General features: G+C 37.5%; 1 pseudogene; it reads right to left on the bottom strand.

Moving 5' to 3' along the window:
* Nucleotides 1-936: 936 nt before the first annotated feature.
* LOC118578886 lies at nt 937-1574 on the bottom strand (annotated as a pseudogene).
* Between the last annotated feature and the right edge of the window lie 18035 nt (nt 1575-19609).

The following is a 19609-nucleotide window of genomic DNA, read 5'->3' as shown; positions in this document are numbered from 1 at the left end:
AGGGGCATCTAATTATGGGTAATGATGCTGTGAATATAGTTGAGCCTGTGTCCTTGTGGTAAGATTGAGCATTCCTTGAGTATACACTTAAGAATGATACCAAGAGTGATCTGGGTCTTGAGATAAATTGATTTCCAAATTTCTAAGGAACAGCCATACTGATTTACAAAGTGTCTGTATAAGTTTGCATTCCCACCAACAGTGGAAGAGTGTTCCCCTTGCTCTGCATCCTCTCCATTATAAACTGTCATTAGTGTTTTTGATCTTAGCCATCTCAGAGTCATTTTGATTGGCATTTCCCTCATGACTTAAGGATGTTGAGCAATTCCTTAAATGTCTTTCAGCCATTTGAGCTTCTTCTGTTGAGAATTCTGTTTAACTCTGTAACCCATTATTTAATTGGAGTGGTTGATATTTTTATGTCTAGTTTCCTTTTTAATAAAAAATTGTATTTACTTAGAAGCATTCAAAATGTCAACAAAACAGCTGCAATTTTTTTGCAGTTACAGAGTGGTATTCAGTTAACAGAACAACAATTTTCTTCGTATAAGCTACATCAGAGACAACTGAAGATGAAAGAAACAAAAACAAAAAAATAAAACAAAAACTAACAAAAAAACTCCACCATCCCCGTATATAACTAATTTGTGCTGTGCACCAACCAACAAGAACCTGCTTTAAATTTTCATGCCAATTTACAACCCCTAGACTGTACCAGGCAAGGTTAGTGACTATTAAGAATACCACCAGGACAGGGCTATCTAAAGACACATTAGTAGTGCGTTAACTATACAAAAAAGGACACTATACAGTTTAAAAACAAATCTGACACAGCTTTACATTTCAATTTTTTTCTTTAAAAGGAATGAGTTGTGTACAGGGGTGGGGGGGTAAATGGTTTATCGTCAAGAAAAAAACTGTGCTAGAACCAACTTATTAATCATCATCTTCTTCTTCATCTTCATCTTCTTCTTCCTCCTCTTCCTCATCCTCTTCATCCTCCTCATCATCTTCCTCTTCCTTCTTTTTGTTGCTCTTTTTAGCCTTGACAACCCCCTTCTTTGCTGCATCAGGTTGTCCTTTAGCTCTGTAGGCAGCAATATCCTTTTCTTACTTTTTCTTCAGCTTGGCAGCCTTTTTTTTCACAGAGCTGCTTGTTGTCCACAGCAGTGTTAATCCACATCTTCCCCAGCTTCTTTGGAACATCACCAATGGACAAGCCAGGGTATTCCCTTTGATTTTGGGGTGATACTCAGAACAGAACAAGAAGAAGGCTAAAGGAGGCCTCTTGGGTGCATTGGGGTCCTTGAACTTCTTTTTGTTCTCCCCTTTGAGGGGATGTAGGTTTTCATTTGTCTTTCATAACAAGCCTTGTCAGCCTTTGCCATGTCTTCAAATTTCCCCCTTTCTTTATCAGACATGGTCTTCCACCTTTCTGAGCACTTCTTTGAGAACTCTGAGAAGTTGACATAAGCATCCGGGTGCTTCTTCTTGTGTTCCTCCTGGCAAGTTTGCACAAAGAATGCATATGAAGACAATTTGCCTCTGGGCTTCTTAGGATCTCCCTTGCCCATGTCTAGTTGATTTTCCTCCACTAGGCACAGAGTTACCCAGTGCCCATTTGGCTCTTGCTTGCCCCAGAGCTGTCTCTATGGAGCTCAATGTACTGCAATGGCTGTTGTCTAGTTTCTTGAATTCTTTATATACTTTAGAGATCAGCCCTCTGTCAGATGTGGAGTTGGTGAAGTTTTTTCCTATTCTGTAGGCTGCCATTTTGTCTTATTTACCATGTCCTTTGCCTTTCACAAGCTTTTCAGTTATTAATTTTTGCTCTCAGTGTCTGTGCTAGTGTTATATTTAGGAAGTGGTCTCCTGTGCCATTCAAGACTACTTCCTACTTTCTCTTCTATCAATTTCAGAGTAACTGGATTTATTTTGAGGTCTTTGATCCACTGGGACTTGAGCTTTGTACAGAGCGGTAGATATGGATCTATTTGCAATCTTCTACATGTTGACATTGAGGTATGCCAGCACTATTTGTTGAAGATGCTTTCTTCTTTCCATTGTACATTTTTGGCTTCTTTGTCAAAAATTAGGTTTTCATACATGTGTGGCTTAATGCAGGGTATTCAATTCAATTCCATTAGTCGACATGTCAGTTTTATGGAAATACCAAGCTATTTTTATTATTGTAGCTCTATAGTAGAGCTGGAAGTCAGGGATTGTGATGCCTCCAGAGGTTGCTTTATTGTATAAGATTCTTTTGGCTATTCTGGGTTTTCTGTTTTTCCATATGAAGTTGAGTATTATTTTCTCCAAGTCTGTGAAGAATTGTTTTGGGATTTTGTTGGGGATGAGCAGAAAGATTTTAAGAACATAAGGGGATATCTGACATAAATGAAGCAGTATTTTCTAGACACAAAGAAGAGACAAATATTAATTTACAGTGATTGTGGCCCCATGCACAAGACATACACAAGCCCTAGTCAGACAAAATCCCATCATCAGTGAGGGTGTGGATGTGGGCACATAGTTCCATCCTTAGTTGAGGAGTTATAGCTGCTGGGATAAATAGTGTCAGGGTTTTTTTTTTTTTCCCTTTTTCTTTTTTTTTTTTAAATGGTGTGGCCTCTAGTATAGCAACCACACTGAAAGGTAGAATCTATATCCAAGAGTAGTATGCTAAGTTAAACTGGGCTCAATATGGAGAGAGAGAGAGAGAGAGAGAGAGAGAGAGAGAGAGAGAGAGAGAGAGAGAGATTGATTTATGGGGACTGTAACTGCTGAAGTTTACCTATTTTCTGCCTGGCCTTCAGTCAGGACAAATCTCTCTCACCTACCAGTCCAGCAGCCACTCAGACTCAACTAAATATTCACAGGCTTATAGTAATTAAAACTTCTTGGGCATTAACTCAGACTTTCTACTGACTAACTCATATACTTAAACTCAGCCCATTTCTGTTAATGTATATTTTACCACATGTTCTATGGCTTTACCTGTATGCCATTACATGCTGCTCCCTGGATGGTGGGCTGGTGTCTTGTGACCCAGCCTTTTCTTCCCAGAATTCTCCTTGTCTGTTTATCCCACCTATACTTATTGCCTAGCTACTGGCCAATCAATATTTTATTAAACCAGTATACAAAAGCATTATCCCACAGCATTTCCCCTATTCTGTCTAAACAAAAAGGAAGATTTAACTTTTCACATAGTAAAATTACATATATTAGAACAGTTATCAAGCAAGGATTATAGTTACAATATCTAGTCTATTTTTATTTGGCAAAATTAAAGAAGATATCCTATCTCTCCTATATTTGTGAGTCTTAAGGTTTCATAGCTACCTTATCTCTTACCATAACAAAGGAAAACCATAATTTTAACTATCTAGTCTTCAATTACATAAAAGACCTCAGAAGGATATAATATCTAAGTAAACAGAAAGATCATTGTAAGTAACTTCCAACCATCTAGAATGACAGAGACAAAATAAATCACAGAAAGTTCAACTAGCCAAATTTATCATGAGCACAAAGAAGACAGGAAGAGACACCATTCCCCCTCTATTCAAAATATATGAGTCTGTAACAATCATACAGCACAGTGTAAAAATAAAATGTAAACTCAGAATAAAAGGCCCACAAGTTAAACCACAAATTAGCAGCCAGCTGAATTTCAGCAAAGTATCTGGGAGCACAGATTGAAGGAAAGATTCCTCAATAAATTCACCTTGGAATGTGATGTTCACACACAGAAGGGTAGAAAAAGGGCAGGGACAGAGATAAAGGGGAAGTAGTTAAATTTGATCAAAACAAATTCTCAAAGAGCAAATCAATTGATCAATCAATCAAACAAAAAATAAATGAATAAATTTAAGAAAGAACAAAAGAAAGAGAAAGCAACAAGAAAATAAGCTTATGGTTTCTGTTTGATTGATTAATAATTGCTATTGGCACAATAGCCATATCTCCATAAGGCTTTTTACTATATTTAAGAAAAATTCAATGAAGTCACAATGTGATCAGCATTTTTGTCATGAATGAATATTGAATTTCATTATTGCTGTTTTCAGTCTTTGTACCTGCTGCTATTGGGGTTACCATGTAGATCATCATTTATTCTGTTGTAAAATATGTATAGATTTGCATCCTGAGTAAGGTAACCCAGATACAGAAAGGAAAAAAAAAACAACACAATATTTCCTCACTTAAAAGTGGCTCATGGCTGTTAAGTCCAGGATAATCAAGTTACAACTCACAGACACAGAGATGCTAAATAGAAAGGAGGGCTTAAGGAAGGATTCATGGATCTCCCTGGGAAGGGGAAATACAATCGATTTCACAGATGTACTGGGAACAGGAGGGACTAGGTTGTGTGGTGGTGGGCTGAGAGAGTACTGGGAGAGACAACTTGAATTTGGGAACATTTTAGAAGTGAGATAAAAGCCTTATGCAATGAAAACTCCCAGGAATCCATAAGGGTGACGGCATGGAAGACTCCTAGTAATGAGGGATACAGATCGTCTTTTGTAACCAGACCAGTGTCTAGCATAATCATCATCAGAGAGGCTTCATACATCAATGATGGGAATAGATGCAGAGACCCACAATAAATCATTAGGCAGAGCTGGGGGAATCCTGCAGAAGAGAGGAAGGAAATATTTTAAGCCCCAGAAGGGTCAAGATACCACAAGAAATGATGCACAGAATCAATGATACAGGGTCCAGGCAGGCTTACAGGGACTGAAGGGACAATCAGTTTGTATGGGTTTGACCTTTGTTCTCTACATATATGTTATGGTTGTGTATTTTGGGGTTCTCCTAGTACTATCACACTCAGAACAGAGGTGTCTCTGACTCTTTTGCCTGCTTTTGAGATCCATTTCCTCCTACTGGGTTGCCTTACCAGGCCTATATGGGGGGGGTGCCTAATTTTAGTATAACATGATAGGAAATGTATAGTTAATGTCCCTGGGAGGCATGCCATTTTCTGAAGAGAAATTAAGAAGAGGAGTGGATATAGGGGGAAGGGGATAAGGGAGAAGTGGTGAGGGACTGGGAGAAGATGAGGTATGGGTAACTGTGGACCTGTGGTTGGGATGTAGTATATGAGTGAAAAACAAAGAACATGTAATGATTCAAATATATTGAACTATACTTTTACATCACTAGTAAGAATCTTATTTGATAATAATGAAATTTAATTTTTTCCTTTTTATTATTTTTTTTCATTTATTTTATATCCCAACCTCAGTTTCTCCCACTCATCTCTTGTTCCCTCCCCCATCTACCCTGTGCCCCCAATCCACACTTCTGTTTCTGTTCTGAAAGAAGGAGGCCTCCCTTGGGTGCCAACAAAGCACGGCATATTAAGTTGAGGTAGTACTAAACTCCTCACTTTGTATTAAGGCTGTGCAAAGCAACCCAGTATGAGGAATAGGTTCCCAAAAGCCAGCCCACTCTATAGAGAAAGGCCCTGATCACACTGCTAAAAGTCTCACAGATAGACCAAGCTACACAACTGTCACACATATATAGAGGATCTAAATATGTCCCACACAAGCTCACCAGCTGTTAATCCAGTCTGTAAATTCTTACAAGTCCAGGTTAGTGTTCTGTGGGTTCCCTTGTTATAAACTTGACCATCCTTGGCTTGTACTATTCTGCTTTCTTCTCTTCGATAGGGTTCCTGGAGCTCAGTCCAATACTTGGCTGTGGATCTCTGCATGTTTCCATCAGATGAAATTTCTCTAATTGCAGTCTGATTACAGGTGATGACCAGTTTAGGTACCCTCTCCATTATTGATATGAGTCTTAGCTGGAGTCATCCTTGAGGATTCCTGGGAGGTTCCCTAGTACCAGGTTTCTCCCTGACCCTGAAATATTCCACCCATCAGACATTTTTTTAAATTAATTTCTTGTTTTGTCCCACCCACAATCTACTCAGCCCAATTCCTTGTGTTCCCATCACCCTCTAACCTCTGCTCCCAGTTCACCCAGAAGATCTCATCTATTTTCTCTTCCCAGGGAAGTCCATGTGACCCTCTGTGGGAACTCTTTGTTAGGTAGCCTCTCTGGGGCTGTGGAATGTAGCACGGTTATTCTTCACTCTACAGCTAATGCCCATTTCTGAGTGAGTACATACCATGTTTGTGGTTCTGGGTTTGGATTTTCTCACTCAGAATGATTTTTTTTTCTAGTTCCATCCATGTGCCTGAAAATTTCATGATGTCATTGTTTTTATTGTGGAGTAATATTCAATTTTGTAAATATATCACATTTTCTTCATCAATTCTTTAGTTGAGGGGCATCTAAGCTGTTCCCAGGTTACAGCTATTACAAATAACATTGCTATGAACATAGTTGAACAAGTTTTCTTGTGGTATGATTGAGCATCCTTTGGGTATATGCCAAAGATTTGTATAGCAGGATATTGATTCCCAGTTTTCAGAGAAACTATCATATCTATTTCCAAAGTTGATGTACAGATTTGCACTCCCACTAGCAATTGAGGAGTGTTCCCCTTGCTCCACATTCTCTCCAAAATAAGTTGTCCCTAGTGTTTGTTTTTGATCTTAGCTATTCTGACATGTATAAAATGGTATATCAGAGGCATTTTGATTTGCATTTCCCTGATAGCTAAGGATGTTGAATAATTCTTTATGTGTATCTCAGCCATTTGAGATTCTTCTGTTGAGAATTCTATGTTTAAAACTGTAACCATTTTTTAAATAGGATTATTCGGTATTTTGATGTCTAGATTCTTGAGTTATTTATGTGTTATGGAGATCAGCCCTTTGTCAGATGTGGAATAGGTGAAGACTTTTTCCCATTCTATAGGCTGTCATTTTGTCTTATTTACCATGTCCTTTGCTTTCAGAAGTTTCTCAGTTTCATGAAGTCTCATTTATTAATTGTTGATCTTAGTGTCTGTGGTATTGGTGTTATATTCAGGAAGTAGACTCCTGTTCCAATGTGTTCGAGGATATTCTAAACATTCTTTTCTATCAGGTTCAGTGTAGCTGCATTTTTGTTGAGGTCTTGAGTGTTTTGTAGGGTGATGGATATTGATCTATTTGCATTCTTCTCACATGCTGACAGCATCATTTGTTGAATATGATTTCTTTTTTCTATTGTAAAATTTTGGCTTCTTTGTCAAAAATTAGGTAGTCATAACTGTGTGGATTTTTGTCAGGGTCTTTGATTTGATTCCAGTGATTGATCTGTCTGCTTTTATACCAGTACCATGCTGTTTTTGTTACTATAGCTCTATAGTAGAGCTTGAAGTCAGGGATGGTGTTACCAATAGATGTTCCTTTATTGTACAGGATTGTTTTAGCTATCCTGAGTTTTTTGTTTTTCCATATGAAGTTGAGTATTGTTCTTTTAAGGTCTAAAAAGAATTGTGTTGGAATTTTAATGGGAATTGCCTTGAATCTGTAGAGTGCTTCTGGTAAGATGGCCATTTTTATTATGTTAATCATACTGATACATGAGCATGAGTGATCTTTTCATCTTCTGATATCTTCTCAGATTTCATTCTTCAAATACTTAAAGTTCTTTTCATACTGGTCTTTCCCCTGTTTGGTTAGAGTTACTCCAAGATATTTTATGTAATTTATGTCTATTGCAAAGGGTATTGTTTCCCAGATTTCTTTTTCAGCTCATTTGTCATTTGTATATAGGAGGCCTACTGATTTTTTTTTTTTTTTGAGTTAATCTTGTAATCAGCTACATTGCTGGAAGTGTTTATCAGCTGTAGGAGCTCCCTGGTAGAATTTTTGTGGTCACTTGTGTATACTGCAGTATCATATACAAACTGTATAAAGATAGATTGATTTCCTTCTTTCCAATTTGTATTCTCTTGATCTTCTTTTGTTGTCTTATTGCTCTAGCTAGAATTTCCAGTATAACATTGAATAGAAGTGGAAAGAGTGAACAGCTTTGGCTTTCTCCTGATTTTTAGTGGAATTGCTTTGAGTTTCTCTTTATTTAATTTAATGTTGGCTGTCAGATCACTGTATATTGCTTTTTATTATGTTTAGATATGTTCCTTTTATCCCTGATTTCTCCAAGACTTTTCTCATGAAGGGGTGTTAGATTTTGTCAGAGGCTTTTTCAGTATGAAATGATCTTTTTTTTTTAATTTCATTTTGTTTATATAGTGAATTACATTGTCAGATTTTTGTATTTTAAGGCATCTCTGCATCTCTGGGATGAAGCCTACTTGATCATGGTGGATGATATTTTAGATGTGTTCTTGGAATTGGTTTGCCAGTATTTTTGTATCAATGTTCAAGAAGGAAATGGGTCTGTAATTCATTTTCTTTGTTGAGTCTTTGTGTCAAGCAGACCAAGCAATATAACTATTTCCCACATGAAGAGGGCCTAATTTAGTCCAATATAGGCTTCACAGCTGTCATTCTAGAGTTGGGGAGTTTCCCACAAGCTTGGTTCAGTTGTCTCTGTAGAATTCCCATCATAATCTTGATCCCTCTTGTTAATATAATCTCTCCTCCTTCTCTCTGACTGGATTTCCAGAGCTCAGCCTGGTGTTTGGCTGTGGATCTCTACATCTGCTTCCATCAGTTACTAGATAAAGGCTCTATAATGACCTTTAGGGAATTCACCAATCTCATTACAGGGGAAGGCCAGTTCAGGCACTCTCTCCACTTTTGCTAGCAGTCTTAACTGGGGTCATCCTTGTGGATTCCTGGGAATTTCCCTTGCACTATGGTTCTCACTAACGCCATAGTGGCTCCCTCTATCAAGGTATCTTTTTCATTGCTCTCTCATTCCATCCCTCCTCCAGCTCAACCATCCTATCCCTTCATGTTCTGATCCTCCCTCCCCTTCTCTCTATTGCCCCTTACCTCCAGTTTACCCAGAAAATCTCATCTCTTTCCCCTTTACAGGGTAATCCATGCAACCCTAATAGGGCCCTGCTTTTTATCTAAATTCTCTAGATCTGATCTGTGGGTTGTAGTCTAGTTAGTCTTTGATTTACATCTAGTGTCCACTTATGAGTGAGTATGTACCATGTTTGTCTTTCGGAATCTGAGGGTATTTTTTTTTTTCCACTCAGGATAATATTTTCCAGTTCCATCCATTTGCCTGCAAATTTCATGTCTTTGTTTTTCTACAGCTGAGTAATATTCCATTGTGTATATGTACCATGTTTTCTTCATCCAGTCTTCAATTGAGGGGTGTCTAGGTTGTTTACAGGTTCTGGCTATTGGTTGTTGTGTTCTTAAAATTACTTCCTGCTGTCTAGTGGTGATGGCATCTTTATGGGACTCTGAGAGAAATGGGATGATGGTCCAGTCCTGGAGAGCTGGCTGTGTCATTTGTTGTCCAGTCTCTGTGTGATGGGAAACTGCAGGGCTTAACTGAAGCCCTGGCTGGAGTAGTCTGTAAAGCTTGATCATCTCAGCCAGGCACCTTGAAATTGATCTGAGCAGTTTTTACTCCAAAGCTCTTTATATGGTGTTTGCCGGCTTAGTGGCATTATCATAGTCCAGGTGGAATTGTCCTTGTGGAGCTCCATCATCTTTTTTGGAGACTTCAGAGACTCCTGCTAGGAAAGTTTATCATTCACTGTAGAAAATTTAAACATCATTAACATCAAAACAGAAAGTTTAAATTTTAAGACAGTACTATACACAAGAAAAAGTTTTAAACAGTCAAAATAAATTTGAAGGGTAAGAAGTTTGTGACAATAATTGTCCCTTGATTTTGGTTTTCTTTTGTCTCATACCAGGTGGTTATTCTGATATGAAACAGGGACTCTAAATTTTCTTTTAACAACATGCTTGGGTTTAGAGAAGGAGAGAGCCATGCTCCAACTGAAAAGGCAGTTTTAATTTTTAATTGAACCTGAACTACAAAAAGGCTATTTGCATTATGTGTCTGTAGAGAACAGCAGAAACAAACATTTAGGAAGATTTATGAAATTTTACCCTGTTGGAAATGTGATATATCAATAGGCCAATTTATTCCTTTTCTTGGGACATTTTCTCTGGATAATTCATCCTTTTTCTTCAGATTTGTCTCATTTGCCCAGTGGACTTTAGGTTCCTTAGCTGGTTGCCTTTATTCTCCTAGAAAGACAAAACCAAAACCCTTCCCAAACCCGAATTTTGGGGAGGTTCCCTTATGGCAAGTCATATCTGTTTAAGTAAGAAGCATTTGTTAGCTTCATAAGTTAGTTTAGAGTGAACAGCCATGCTGTTTGATGAGATATCACCTCTTCTAATCAAGAGGTTTCCCTTTTTCAAATATAATCTATCAATTTTGATTTATGGTTTCTCCTGATATTTTTGTTTTATCTTTTTGTTTGTTTGTTTGTTTGTTTTGTTTTTCGAGACAGGGTTTCTCTGTATAGCTTTGGAGGCTGTCCTGGATCTCGCTCTGCAGACCAGGCTGGCCTCGAACACATGGAGATCCAGCTGGCTCTGCCTCTTGTGTGCTGGGATTAAAGGCATGTGCCACCACCGCCTGGCTTTGTTTTATCTTTAAAGCTCTTCTGTCATCTAGAGCAGTATCTTGTTTTTAACAATAGGCATTAAGTCCTTCAATTGCTCTAGGAAGGAGTTTCCTCCAAGATGACAGGAAACAACTGAACTAAATTTGACATGGGAGTCTTTGAGCGCCCCTCAAAGCATTTCCACATGGCAAAGGGTTATCTTGATTGTCTCTTGTTGATCTACATTCATTAGTCCAATGTTTGCCTTTGCCACAACTTCCACATACTTTAGAAGGGAGGGCCTGACTGCTGACTGCTGCTGCATAGAACAGTAGAAACCTGATCAGGTGTCAAGGTAGCTACTTAGTTTGGTAGCAGCCCTATGGGGTTCAGGAAAAGTCTGGGAGGGGGAACCTGCTGTTTGAAAAATGCCACAGGAGATCTTGGGAAAGAAACACGTGTGGTTGGAACTGCCTAAAAACAGAGCTGGCTGGTGATGAGTGGCTAACTCCTGAAGCCTATTGAACCCATGTGCCTGTGGAGTTTGTTGCAGAGGCTGCAACATAAAACAAACAAACGAAAAACTTGCTCAGGGAAAATAGAGAAGAAATCCTGGGAGGTAGGTAGAAGGTAGGGTAGTTACTCTGGCCAAGTGCAGCTCCATCCTGTGATGGTGGTTACAAACAGACTGGTGGCTTTTCCATGAATTTGTGCCCCAAAGTTGGATGACAGATGTAGCATGAATTCTAATTGGTCTTAATACTAAAAACCCAGAGTCAGACATCAAGGGTGAAAGCTGAAAGAGCAGAGAAGTAAAGGAGCAGCCACCATCACCTCTTACCTTCTTAACTCCTCAGACTTCTCTCCTCCCAGCCATATCACTTCCTGTCTCCTGTCTGTACAGACCTCCAGACCTCTATGGTTAACCAGTTGCTAGCTCTGCCCTCTGATATTCAGCCACGTTTTATTTGTCAGAACACAGACAAAATTTCACAATGGGTGTGAGCTGTACCTGTTCCTATGGAGTTCGCTGGAGTTTCTGGGGTTTTGTGGCAGAGTGGGTCTTGGGGAAACAGAACCAGTGAGTAGTGATGGCATTGGTGGTTCAGCCTGCTGACAGATCTCTCATCTGCTGGCCAGTTTGTGGGGACTGCTGAATATTTAATTTTTAAAATGCTGTTCTTAGTATTTCATTGAGGATTTTAACATCTATGTTCATTGAGTTTTCTTTTATATACTGCTTTTCCCTTCTTACATTATTAGGTTTATGCTAGCCATAAAAGATTATTGGTAGGAACTTCTTGTCTATTTTTTTAACAATATAAACAGTTGGTAACTCTTTATCTCTAGGTTATTTGGTACAATTTAACAAAGAAGCTGACTAAGGTTATTTCTTTGAAGTGTGAATACTCAAGATCCAATCTCATTACTTGCTATTACTATGTTCAGGTATTCAGTTTTCATGACTCAATCTTAGTAAACGCATGTGTGTAGAAACTGACTTTCTTTTCCAGATTTTCAGACTTATTGGCATGCACTAATTCATAGTTATCTTGATGAGAATTTTCATTTTTACAGTGTCCATTGTAACATGTCTAATTTCATATCTGAAGTATTTGATTTTTCTTATTTAAAAATTTATTTTAAAACTACATATGTATGTACAGATACATACATACAAACATACATACATACATACATACATACATGCATATACATATATGTATATGTAGGTAAGCACATGTCTATGCTAGTGCTTTGAAATCCAGAATAGGATGCCCTGTTTTCTGGAGCTGGAGTCATAGGCAGATAGGAATTGCCCAGTGTGGATACTGGGACCTGATTGGGTCTTCTGCAAGTTGAATATGCTTTCTTAACTGATGAACTATCTCTATATCTCCAAGTCTTCTCTTTTTTAACTGACATAAATGTTTATCAAATATTGGTATGTTCAGAAGAAATAACTCAATTGGTAGAAAAATAATATTTCTTTTTTTGTGTGGTTTTTCAAGACAGGGTTTCTCTGTGTAGCTTTGTGCCTTTCCTGAAACTCGATTTGGAGACCAGGCTGGCCTGGAACTCACAGAGATCCACCTGCCTCTGCCTCCCAAGTGATGGGATTAAAGGCAATTCTTAGAATTTAAAATTTACTTCCTTATGCTGTTTTTTTCTAGGTCTTTTAACATATATTTTCCTTTTATTGAAAAAAGATTTTATCCCTCACATAATATATCTTGATTACTGTTTCTCCTCCCCCTACTCTTCCCAGGTCCTCCTCACCTCCAAGCCCCTCCAGATTCATCCCCTTTCTGCCTCTCATTAGAAAATAAACAGGCTTCTAAGGTGTAATGACAAATTAAAATTAAATACAACAAAGTAAAATATAATAAGATAAAACAAAAGAACCCACATTAGAAAACAAAAAGAAGAAAAAGAGCCCAAGAAAAGGCATCAGAAGCAGAGACACTCTCAAGAATTCTATTAAAAAAAATAAACTGGAACCCATTATATCATACAAAAAGGACCGGTAACATTAAAAGAAATAAGAAAAATATATAAATAAAATTTACAAAAAAAAGAAGAAATTAAAAGCCACGGCACTACATTATGATACAAGAAACCTCCAAAGATGCTGTTGAGCTCTTTTTCTGTTGACCATCTGCTGCTGGGCATACAGCCTACCCTTAAGCTTAGTTCGTTTCTCCAACACTCAGGAGGCTGAGATAGAAGAATCATGACTTTGAGGCCAGCTACATAGTAGGACTGTATTTTAAAAACAATACCAACCCCATCCCAAAATATCAAAACAAACATATGCATATCCCCCAAGTCCTAAACACCAGAACATACAAACCAACACAGGCATACAAATAAAATCTTCAGTAGTGTAAACACTGGTATGTCTTGTGTTTATTTCATAGGCAAATTTCATTGACTTAATTCTTGTTTTTTTGTTTTGTTTTGTTTTGTTTTTTTGTTTGTTTGTTTTTTTTTTCCCCCTTAGGTTTATCTACCAAACCCAGAGGCACTTTTCCTCACACATTATTTGAAACTAACTGTTGTGGAATATTACCTTTAGATGTGTTAAATTTGTTTATGCTGTGGAGCATTTGTTTTAATGATGCAAAAATGTGTTGCATTCTTTCATGTTGCATTTGTTTAACTCTGTGTAGCTGTGTTACTTTGCCTGCCTAAACACATGATTGGTCTAACAGGAGTTGAACAGCCAATAGCAAGGAAAGAGAAAGGATAGTCAGAGCTGACAGCCAGATAGAATAAATAGGAGGGGAGAGAAAAGGGAAAATAGAAAGAGGAGCAAGAAGAGAAGAGAGGACACCAAAGGTCAGCCACCCAGCTACACAGCCAGCCAGGGAATATGGGTGAAAGTAAGATTTACAGAAGTGAGAAAAGGGAAAATCCCAGAGGCAAAAGGTAGACGGGATAATTTAAGAAAAGCTGTCAGGAAATAAGCAAAGGTAAGTCCGGGCATATGTAAGTAATTATTAGTCTCTGTGTGTATTTATTTGGGAGCTGGGTGGTACCCCCCGCCAAAAAAAGCAAAGGGTCAAAAAAGTAAAAAGTTCAACCAACAAGTATTCACTTTTCATCATTCAGTATTAATCCCAGGATCTTTCAGTGGTCAAATAGTAGCTTAGATTTCAAGAAAAGGTCAAATAAAATCACGAGTCTCCAAAGAACAACTAAATACAGTGATTTTCAATTGAAAGAAACTAAATTTTCATTTGCAGGAGGTTACTAGCTGACAATTGCTGTATTGTGGATGGGGGCATGCATTCACACCTCCTTTCAGCTCTAGGGCCCTATCTGGTGCACACCCATGCAGGCTCTGTACATAATGACTATCTCTGTGAGTTCATGTGTGTGTTGATTCAGTTGACTTAAGAGGCCTGTTTCCTTGGTGTCCTCCATTCCCTCTAGTTCTTACCCTCTTTCTGCCTCCTCTTCCACAGAGCTTCCTGAGTCCTGAGAATAGAGATTTGATGGATACATTCCATTTAGGGATGGGTGTAACAAGGAATCTCACTCTCTGCATAATGTTTGGCTGTAGGTCCCTATATTCATTCCTATTTGCTGCAGGATTTCTCTGGTGATGGCTGAGCCAGGCCCTGATCTATGAGTAAAACAAAATGTCATTAGTAATCATTTTATTGCTACTTTTTTTTGTTTATTTCAAGGAGCAGTAATATTTTCTTTTACCCTGGGTTCCTAGGCTATCTAGTCTAAGGTTCTTGGTCACCTGAACAGTGTCAGGTATGGTTTCCATTTCATGGAGTGGGCCGTAAGTCAAATAGGATATTTGGCCATTTACTTCTACAGGCTTTCTGCCACCTTTGTCCTAGCATATCAGTTAGGCAGGACACAATTGTCTATACAAGGTTTGTGGCTGGGTTGATATTTACCTTTCTCCTTTGGTAGTAGTCAAAGTACTTTTCTGTACCAAGGAGGCTAGCATGTAGGTATAAAGACTCTATATAGGAACCAATTTGACTTCTCTGTGTTCAATGAGTTGTGTAGGTGTTATCTTCAGTAATAGGGCCTTGATGTCAGTTTGTGGGGAGCAACCTATAGTCTTGACATAGGTTTCTATAGCCTGGGTTGGTTGGAAATTCCCATGGAACCCCTGCATCCAACAACTTAATTAGATATAACTCAATCCTGCTGTGCGATGTTTTTCTGTATGCTGTGAATGTGTATTGCTCTGATTAGTTGATAAGTAAAGCAGCATTGGCCTATGGCAAGGCAGCTTGGAGGCAGGAAGGTAATCCAAACAGATATACAGAGAGAAGAAAGGAGAGGATGGAGAGATACTAGCCCACCACCCAAGGAGCACCATGCCAGCAGACTGGTAGTGCCACAGCCATATGTCAATACATAGATTAATAGAAATGAGTTAATTTAAGATGAAAGAGCTAGCTAGCAAGAAGCCTGCCATAGGCCATATAGCTTATAAATAATATTGAGCCCCTGAATGATTATTTTATAAGAAGCTGTGGGGTCACAGGGTCAGGCGGAACCAGAACTGGAAACTTCATTTGGTGACATGAGATGGTTAGCTGGGATTTTGTCATCCCCATTATTTGGTTGTTTACTTATGGTTGCCTTCATTTATGCACGTATGTTAGGAACCTTCTCCTGTATTAGATTTCCATGCTATCCCTCAAATGGACATTTTTTGAGCTTTCTCTCTCTCACCCCCTTCTTCCTTCCTCTCACCTCTTGATTCCCCAATTTTTGTCCCTCCTCCATCCATCCATAGTTATCTATTCTACTTTGCTTAACTAGGAAGGTATATCCACTCCTACTTCAGGCATTTACTCCACATATAATCTTTCTGGTTCTGTGGCTTGTAACTTAGTCATCATTGACTTAGTAGATAATATCCATATGATTAAATATAGCACAGAAGCAAATATATACTGCATTTTTCTGGGTCTAAATTATTTCACTCAGGATGATTTTTTTCTGGTTCCATCTATTTACCTACAACATTCATGATTTTTTTTAAATAACAGCTGAGTAATACTCCATTTCATAAATGTACCACATTTTCTTTATCCACTCTTCTGCTGAGGAATGTCTAGGACACTTCCAATTCCTAGCTGCTGTGAATGGAGCAGCAATGATAATGGTTGATCAAGTTTCTCTCTTGTAGGATGAAGCATCCTTTGGATGCTTGCCCAAGAATGGCAGATAAATTCTTATCTTCCTGAGGCACTACCACACTGATTTCCAAAAAGGCTGTCCAAGTTTGCACTTCCATAAGCAATGAGTGTTTCCCTTACCAGCATGAGCTGTCACTTGTTTTGTTGAACTTTGTGATTCTTACCAGTGTAAGATGAAATCACAAGGTAGTTTTGATTTGCACTAGTCTGAAGATTAAAGTTTTTTTTTTTTTATCATTTTTTAAGTGTTTCTCAGCCATTTGAGTTTCCTCTCTTGATAATTTTGAGAATTTCTTGCTTAGATCTGTACCACATTTTTCAATTGGATTACTATTATTATTATTAGTTTTTTTGGTATCTAGTTCTTTAAGTTCTTTATATATTTTGCACATTATCCCTCTATTGGATGTGTAGTTGGCAAAACTCTTTCCCCATTATTTATGCTGCTGCTTTGTCCTAATGATGGTGACCTTTGGCTTACAGAAGCTTTTGGTTTCATGAGGTCCCATTTATTAATTGTTTATCTTAGTGCCTGTGCTATCAGTTTTCTGCTCAGGAAACATTTTTCTGTCACAATTGAGTTCAGTCTATCCTCCACTTTCTTGTCTATCAGGTTTAGTGTATCTGGTTTTATGTTGAGATCTTTGATCCACCTGGACTTGAGTTTTGTGCAGGGTGATAAGTATTTGATTCTTGTGTATGTAGCCATACACTTTGGCTAGTATAATTTCTTGAATATATTGTCTTTGTCTATGTATGTATTGGTGAGTTCTTTATTAAAAATTAGTTGTCAATAGGTGTGTGGATTTATGTCCAGAACATCAACTTGATTCTATTGTTAACCTGTTAGTGTGTATACCAAATCCATGGTTTTTTTAATTTATACTAATATACTTAATATACTTTTCTCTAGTACAACTTGTAATTGGAGATGAACATACCTCCAGAACTTCTTTTATTATTCCAGAATGTTTTAACTACCCTGAGCTTTTTTGTGTATGTTTTCATATCAAGCTGAAATTGTCCTTTCAAGATCTGTGAAGAATTATCTTGGAATTTTGATGGGAATTGCATTGAAAATGTAGATTGCTTTTGGTAGGATGTCCAGTTTTACTATATAAATTATACTGATGGATGAGTGTGGGAGATCTGTTCATCTTCTGAAATCTTCTTCAATTTAATTCTTCTATGTCTTGAAATATTTATTATACAAAGATTTAACTTGGTTAGTTAGAGTTATCCCAAGATAGTTTGTATGGTTGAGGCTATTGTGAAAGGTGGTGTTTTCCTGATTTTCTCAAGTCTATCATTTGTTTATAGAAGGGCTACTGAATTTTGTGAGTTAACTTTGTAATAAGCTACTTTACTGAAAATACTTAACAATTGTAAATATTTCTAGGTGGAATTTATATAATCACACACATATATTATCATATAATCTGCAAATAAAATTACTTTGATTTCTCCCTTTTCAATTCCTATCTGCTTGATCTCCCTCAGTTGTCTTATTGTGCTAGCTAGGACTTCCTATACTATATTGAATAGGTATGGAGAGAATCATGCTCCGTATTTTAGAGGAAATGCTTTGAGATTTTCTCCATTTGAGCTGATGTTATCTAGGAGCTTGCTGCATACTATCTTTATTATCTTGTGGTATATCCCTTGTATCCTTAATTTCTCCAGGAACTTTATCATGTTGGAGTATACAATTTTGTTACTTTTTTTCTTTCAGCTTCTTTATATGGTGGATGACATTTATCAATTTATGTACATTGAACCATCTCAATATCTCTGAGGTGAAGACTACTGGATCATGATATATAGTCTTTTTCTTTTTTTTTTGGATTCAGTTTGTAAGTATTTTATTGAGAATTTTGCATCTATGTTCATCAGGAGAATTGCTCTGTAATTTTTTTAATAGTTGAGTCTTTATGTAGTTTAGGTACCAGTGTAACTATGGCCTAATACAAGGCATTTGGCAATGTTCCTTCTCTTCCTAGTTTGTGTAATGACAACTTTTCTTTGAAAGCCTTGTACAATTCTGTGCTAAAACCATCTGGCCCTGGGCATTTTTAGGTTTGAAGAATTTTAATTACTGCTTCTATTTCAATAGGGGTTATAGTTCCGTTTAAATTGCTTATGTAATCTTGATTTAAGTTTGGTAGGTGATACCTACTGAAAAAATTAACCACTCCTAATTAGATTTTCCAATTTGTTGGAGTACAGGTTTTTAAAGTATGCCCTCATGATTCTATTTCCACCCCGTCCTGTTCAATGTTCCCTGAGTCTTATGTATGGAAGTGTTTTGTAGATGTTGCCATTGACACTGGACCCTACAACTTTCATTGTTTATGGTTTTTGTCTTTTGTTTTGTTTTTTGTTTTTTTGTTTTTGTTGTTTTTGGTAATGGTCTTAATCTGTTTCATTGATGAGTAGTGAAAACTGTATTATCTGTGGGTATAAGAATAAATATTTAGAATGTAGTTAGTGATTATGTTGGTTTAATACAGTAGTGATTATAAATTCTCCTCCAACATTCATGACTTCAATAGTTCTAAGTAGTTGGCCAGGTTATTAATACCAGGCATAATTTCCCTCATGTTGGTCAGATCTTTTAAGTCCAAGGTGAAATGACTGTAAGTAGCAGGAGATCAGGGAGTTTGGTATGAGATTGTTTCTCCTAGGAATATTATAATCTATGCCCATAGTTCTACCAACATGACTGCCTAAATATGAGCTGAACAAAGACCAATAGACTTTAGTGAATTGTTGTGTGTGTGTGCCACATCTGCATTCTTGGTGTTATGGTGTTATGGTGGCTGTTGCTGTGGTTCATAGACATCATAGTTGGATAAGAATTTTGGTGTTTTTTTTTTTCCCCTTTAGAAACTTGCATTGTAGCTTCTGGTATTATTAAAGTTAGTACTCAGGGAGGGAAGAAGCATTCAGGTCAGCTGCAGCTCAGGAGTTTCTGGGAACTGTTTCATAAGTGTCTGATGCCTTAAGCAATAGGAACTTATCTTCCACCTCTGGGTGCCAAATAAGGGAAATAGCATTAGGTTGTATGTTTTGGGGATATCTTGGACATTTCTAACCAGCAATTGAAAAGAAGATTTCTCATACTTGGTATTAAGGTTTTTGATAGGTGAACTTTGGTTCTTGCCCAGGGAATTGTCAGCACAGATTAGAACATTTCATTTAAATTATATATGTAGTATGCATATTATATAGGACTATCTTGTTATTCTTCTTTACCTTCCTCCCACCTTCTATATTTATGCCCAGCCTTCTCTTGGTCTAAGGATCCCTCCCCTTTCTTTATTTCTAGTTTTATTGCATTTTTCACTGTAGACATACCCTGTATGAATGGGACTTGACCTGATTAGGAGAGACAATGGAATGAAGAAAGTGTAGTTATGCAGACACACATACAGAAAATATGGGGTCAGGTAGCTTGTGC

Source organism: Onychomys torridus, chromosome 2 (genome assembly GCF_903995425.1).
Source record: "Onychomys torridus chromosome 2, mOncTor1.1, whole genome shotgun sequence".
In the NCBI taxonomy this organism is placed as follows: Eukaryota; Metazoa; Chordata; class Mammalia; order Rodentia; family Cricetidae; genus Onychomys; species Onychomys torridus.
The sequence above is the reverse complement of the archived record's forward strand: the minus strand, read 5'-3'. Positions and strand labels throughout refer to the sequence as shown.